This window comes from Zootoca vivipara, chromosome 4 (genome assembly GCF_963506605.1).
Source record: "Zootoca vivipara chromosome 4, rZooViv1.1, whole genome shotgun sequence".
In the NCBI taxonomy this organism is placed as follows: Eukaryota; Metazoa; Chordata; class Lepidosauria; order Squamata; family Lacertidae; genus Zootoca; species Zootoca vivipara.
The window spans coordinates 35535475-35542603 of NC_083279.1; positions in this window are offsets into that span (position 1 = coordinate 35535475).

Here is a 7129-nt window from a genome sequence, read left to right on the forward strand (position 1 = left end):
CAAAAACAGTCATAGCATTGTCCTCTAAAGGGCGGCTGTCTCGGTTCCTTTACTTGTGTTCATCTAGAACTTCCTTAGAACCTGCTGCCTACAATATGTGCCCTACTTTGCCTCAAAGTTTGGAAAGATCAACAAGTCAGCATGGTTCAGATGGTAATCCCCCCCCAATGTGAGCATCTGAATCCTCAGCACTTCCATGATAGGTAATCCATATATAACTCAGTATAAAACCCAATGCAGCTCAGTAACAGAGACTTTCCCTGATAGATGGGCTATTATGAAAAAAGAAAGGCAGTTGTGGGTGATATACACTTTCTGGGGAGCATGTGAAGGTTGTCTTGTCTACAGTGGACTGGAATTGATGTGTGCAATCTATACAGCGCAGGTCGAACAAAAGATAGCAAAGTCATACTCCTTTGCTTTTCCAAGCAGTAAAAATGGCTACATCTCACTCAAGAGGAATGCATCATGTATCATATATTTGTCACAGATGACATCAAAGTAAAATTTCAAAGACATGCACATGGGAAAAGGGCCTGCATTTTGATATATGTTTATCTCTCTGTTTGCCCTTGTTGGGCAGGAGGAATAGCTGGCCTATATTTGTTTGGTTTTATTTTTTTTTTTAAAAAAAATACCGCCCCCAGTATGCTGAGCAACATATATATATATAATTTGGTCCAACTCTTTTGCGTAACATGTAAAAATGGAGAGGATGGTATTTATTGGAGCAGAAGGATGCAAATTAGTATAAAAGCCTCAAGGCATGTCTGCGTACTTTGGTATGGGCAGCATTGTGGATTTTAATTTTATAATAGTGCTGCATGCCAATCTCCATAGCAGTGTGATATTCCAGGGCTCCAGGCACTACTCAGGGTTTGTGTTTCCTTTGGAAATCATTGTGGTGTCGTATAAAGCACGATATGTGGTTTATTTACACCTATTCACAACCTGAGCCTAAGATGGAGGGGCTGGGCTCACAGCATTATATTCCACGAGGGTCCCATCTGTCCCACGGCTGCTCTCTTAGATTCAGACAGTCATTCTACGTTGCTCCTGCCCTTTCTCAAGCTTCCAAACTGCTTGCAAAACACAGCTATTTCCCCTCTTGCTTTTACATCAGGCAAACTGCAACCCTGAAACTCTGCTACGGGCCTTTGTTCTTCTGCCCAACTCTGACCTTAGAGAGAGGGGCTTCACCCATTTTCCAGCTAGCACAGTCTTAGCTTTCCTGCAGGCTTTCTTGACAAACTTGACTACACTGTAGAATTGGGATGCCTTCTCCTGTTCAGGATGACACACAGATTACTATCATGTAACAGGAAGGATGTCCCTTCTGCTGTCTCCGCAAACATCCACTACACTGAGCCGCCCTCTTTTAGTGAAATCTTATGCAATGGCTGTCGAGAGCATTCCATGGACCACAGAGAGAAGAAAAACAAGCAGGCCAGCTTGTCCCTCTTAACAGTTTTTGCAATGCTGACCATGTAAGAATTTGCGGGGAAGTTGAAAGACGGCGCCCACGTCTTGTAGATGGGAAACAGTGGAAAAACAAAACGAATTTAACCAAATGTTAGAACACAGCCGCGAGGGGAAAGGATGGGAAAATGTTCTCATACTAGCCTTTAATGCTTTGATATTGATATTTGGGGATTTTCAATAGGTATCTTTTTGCTGTCAAACACACCACCATCTGTAAAGTTATGGCTGTCTGAGGAGCAGCCAGCTAATGCTCTAAGTTATAAAAAACCTGCAGATGGTTAGAGTTTCTCAGAGACAAAATAACATCAAGAATATGGTTTCTTGAAGCAGCCTTGTTAAGGCCTATAAAGACAGAGATAAATCAGTTCTATCACTCCAGGAGAATCTGGCTGCCAGACTTTTTTACTTCCAGGGTTTCTGCTGCTGGACTAAAACCCCACTTGTCTGATTTTGGTGAGGTTAATATCAGGAAGAAAGCCTGATCTGTGAACTGTCCCACAAAACTGAATGACAAATCTTTTGTGCTATTTCATGGAGGGCAATGATGTTTATGGTATGCTTTTATATAATCTAAGATCATTTTGCTCTGCAAGTAAAAAGTCAGATGTTACTAACAGAATAAGCTTAAGAGTCTTGAGCAACATCATGGGAAGGTCTGTAGGACTCAGATGAAACTGTAAAGCTCCCTTGTTATTTTCCTACTGGATGTTACACATTGTTTAAGTAATCTTTTTATATTTACAGTACTGAAATAGGGTTTTATGTATGTTACTATATTTTCTGTTTTGCTATGTTATTATGAAATTTTCACCATGTTTTGGCAGTGTTTGTTTGAAATGCATCCCTCTTCCACTGTTAGAGGTCATGCTCAAAGTGATTTACTTGTGGCATACAGATAAAATGAATGAATGAATGATATAGTGGGTTGGTATGAACTAAGCAGGTTGTGCTTGTCCCATGTATTTCAGAGGGGCTTAAATCATGGCTAACTTGTTACATTAATTTAAAGGTAACCTAAATTAATCTGTTAGACTGAAATCCTGCATATTGTATGCACCCTGTTGCTCAGGGCCCCAAACTGCACCCCACGCTCCCCACATGGTGCAGTTTTTGTTGCTGGGGTGCAATGTAAATTATACCACTTTCAGCGCAGGGAGCGGGTGGCACTGTGGTCTAAACCACTGAGCCTCTTGGGCTTGCTGATCAGAAGGTCGGCGGTTCAAATTCCTGTGACGGAGTGAGCTCCCATTGTTCTGTCCAGGCTTCTGCCAACCTAGCAGTTCGAAAGCATGCCAGTGCAAGTAGATAAATAGGTACCACTGTGGTGGGAAGGTGTACGGCATTTCCGCGCACTCTGGTTTCCGTCACAGTGTTCCATTGCGCCAGAAGCAGTTTAGTCATGCTGGCCGCATGACCCAGAAAGCTGTCTGTGGACAAACGGACATCCCATGGCCTGAAGCGAGATGAGTGCCGCACCCCATAGTCACTTTTGACTGGACTTAACCGTCCAGGGGTCCTTTACCTTTTACCTTACCACTTCCAGCCTATCAAAGAGCTGTTGCGTGGGTTCAGGGGACTGTATCGCAATGTAAAGGAAGACACAGTTACCGGTAATTGCACTCTTCTTAGTCCACCGAACAGATTTTTAGTGGAGTGGGAAGAACAAGCTCTCTTCTTCTGGAATTGCTGACCTCAGTATTGGGACTTACTTCTGATTAGGCATGCATGGGATTGTGCTGTTATTCTGTCTGTTAAATGAGACACCTTGCATTCATGTTTATGAATGTGTGGGCTGATTCACACTTTAGCTGGTGAACTCTGGTACAACAAATATCCGCATTTAAATGGTTGGGTTTTCCTGAAAGAGAGACCCTTTCTGATTATTTCTTTTTAAAGCTGATCGCTCCATCTGCAAAAGCATGTCTCCATTTAAACATTTGTCTCTGACTTAAAAGAAGCAGAGACTTTGGAGAACCAGATGCATATTTTTAAACTAAAGAACCACAAGAACCAGCTGGTATAGCAGAGCATTTCTAATACAGATATTTCTAAGTCAGGCTTAGGTTCTGCTTCAGACACATAACCATGGATTAAACTTAATGGAAAGCATATTGATAAGGAGTAGTTGGCCACAAGGATAGTATTTCATTTGAGGTGTTGAGGGCTCCTTTTTCATACCGTTCCTTTATATAGAAACGACTCAGCAAATTACATCTGGAAAGAAGCTGACAAGTCTTATTGAACTTGGCACTGTGTCAATTAATTGGTTAATTGAGTTCAAATCTGGGCAATTATGAAAAGACGAGAGAAAAAGAAATAAAAATGAAGGTAAGTGAATAATTGGAAAATTACTGCACAGTAGTTATTTGCATAAACAACACAGTTATTTAGCATAAATAACACAACAGTTTAAAAACAAATCATTAAGAGAAGCAATTCAAAAATTAACTTTAGAAATGCTTTTTTTGGAAGATGTGACCCAAAATAAGCTGTATGCAAGGTGTAGGTCATGGCATGTAGCCAACACCAGCAGGCCTTAATCAGAATGCAAGTTGTATTATTTATGGTTATCACCATCTGCCTGCAATTAATAAGTTGATAATGTCAGCTGCCTGCTTTCAGATATTTTGATATTTCATAAAATGTAAAAGTATAATTAGAGGCATCAATCATACTAAGAATCAACTGAAGCCAAAGTTCCTTAAATAAAAAGTCAACAGGCAATAGAAGAAATGCCAACATATCAAAATGGTAATCATTGAAATGTTTATGGATGCAATTATCACCAATAAATGTATAATAGTACCTAGTTATTATAAGAGTGCAGGAGAATATTAATGCAGAATGCTAGTCAGTGCTAGAAGAGCAAACGTCCCATTATAAGAATAACCTAAAGATGCCTATTGTTTGTAGAGAACATGAGAATCAATGATGATGTTTTTGAAGTAACTAGACTTCAAACAGCAGCCTTTAACTTAAATCTCTTGTACAGATTAACCATTAAGCTTATAAGAGGTCTATATTTGCTCTCACTCAAGAGGTTTTCTATGCAGACCTATATAAACTCCCTTTAGTTAGAGCAAATATATAGTATTTGGACAGCCGCAAATCCCAGCCTACTCCTTTCTATGGGTATGATTCAATTTCCATTAGAAGACTGTTTTTGTTCCTTTTTGAAATTCATTGAATTAGAACTATAGAGCATGATCAAAGGGAAATGTTGTCATTTACTTGGTGGAAAGAGTATAGCACCTATGCTTTTAATAAGAGCAATGAGACATTTCAAGAATAAACACATTATCTACTCCCTTATTAGCTATGGCAACTCGTGAAAATTTATTTAAAATGGGTGTCTATAGTCTTTGAATGTTCTAATGCTTCTGTGCATGGGCATAGAAAGAAATGCTGTAGGAAATGCAATTAATTTCAACACTTAACTAGTGGGAAAATCCAGCTTACCAAAACATTGGGGTCATCCTGTCAGCTCCAAAATAATCATGCAATCTGTTTTCTCCTTTTGTCTGCACCTTCACTTCCCTAGTTATTGCCATGTAAAATATTGTATATCGTTGCGTGATATTATGTGACTGATCTTGACGTCTTACTTTGACCCTATTTTTGGTCATTGTCCCATCATCCTTCTTATTGAGACCTTTTCCCCCTTCATCTAGCAAAACCTTTTAGATCATTTGCATTATCACCTGACCACCTACCATTCTCTCACTATGACCAATGTAATAGTAAACAAAGCCTACATTCTATAAGTATGTGTGTGTTTATGTACACACAAACACACACAATTTGCTAAAACTAGAAATGTCTCCTGCCCCAAATCCAAGTAAAAAGAGGCATTGAACTATCCCAACCCAACATTAATTCTTGCATAGCCCATCTGATAACTCACTTGGTGGAACATGAGACTCTTAATCTTAGGGTTGTGGGTTTGAGACCCATATTGGGCAAAAGATTCCTGCATTGCATGGGTTGGACTAGATGACTCACTTGGCACCTTCTAACTTTACAATTCTACGATCCATGCAACTTACAAATACAAGAAGCTACCTTATACCCCTCTAGCTCTATATTGTGTTCATTGACCACCAGAAGCTCTTTGGGATTGAAGGTAAAGGTAAAGGGACCCCTGACCATTAGGTCCAGTCGTGACCGACTCTGGGGTTGCGGCGCTCATCTCGCATTATTGGCCGAGGGAGCCGGCGTACAGCTTCCAGGTCATGTGGCCAGCATGACAAAGCCGCTTCTGGCGAACCAGAGCAGCGCACGGAAATGCTGTTTACCTTCCCGCTGTAGCGGAACCCATGTATCTACTTGCACTTTTGACGTGCTTTCAAACTGCTAGGTTGGCAGGAGCTTTGGGATTACATCACTGGTTTCCCCCAGACCTACCTGGAGATGCCAGGGATTAAACTTGGAAGTTTCTGTATGCATAGTGGATGCTTTGTCCTTATACGATTACCCACTTCCTCTGAGCTGGACTGCCAGCCACTTAGTATAAGACAAACTTCATGGTCGCAAGTGTTTATTGTGAAGTGCAAAAGACCCCGCTTCTAGTGATTAGCATTCAAATGCCTTCTTAGCTTGTGACAAGGACACTGTAGCTCAGTATAATTTCTCTTACATTTATGCTTTTGGTACCAAATGCCGTTGGTTTATTTGCACTGGCTAGCTTCTGCTTGTCCTTTTCCTCCCTGTTAAACTCTGAGCCTTTACAAGTTTACATCATGGGGGCACTTTAACAGAGGTGTCTTCTCAGAGCCAATCAGCACAGGAAATACTGCGTCAGGTTTCAGAGGTTAAAAAATGACTGGAAAAAATTATGGTCCCCATTTCCTTAGATTCCGATTACATGTGTCCCTTAGAAGTGGAACCAGAAAGGAAGTGTGAAAGGAAATTCGTTGTCTACAAGTTTATTATATGTTGTCACAAAGGAAAAGTTAGCTATGGCAACAATTTCCCTGTTGCCCCGCCATCCTCTCATTCTCTCTCTCTCTCATTCTCTCTCTCTCACACACTTAGCAAAGCTATGCTACATGTAACAATATTTAAACAGCTGGACAATACTGGTTGAGCACAGTTTCCACTTACCTAGTATATTTATTCAATGCCCGATTGACAGTGAAATAGCGGGGAAAGGTTGCCAACCATATCTTCTCTCTTCTGCTTTCAAAATTTAATTTCCGCAGACTTTTTGCTATTGCAAAGCATTGCTTTTAAAGCACCCAGTAGGAACGAGCTGCAAACCTTATCCAAATAGAAGAGAGCTTCGTGGAATGTTTTCAAAGGCATGTATACTCAGTCGAAGCAGTTTACTCGGTTGACAGCAGAGACATTGACCATGACCAAAGCCCAGCTATGCAAGGCAGAGAAACGCTGTGCAAAGGCCAACCTTAGCGTCCGCCTCCCCGCTGCCTTACAGCAAAAAGATTACCTCCCCTGCCCTGCCCAACTAGATTGCTCTACCAAGTACATTTGGCCACTTGCTCTGGCAATGAGGTCAGAGGCAGAGCATCTCCACAAGAAGCGTTGGGAACATGCATTGAACACAGGCTTCCTGGAGCAGTTGGCTAGATGGCTACAGCATCTTGGAACCATTAGTGCACCTTGCATGATCCACCTGTTTGGAGGAATT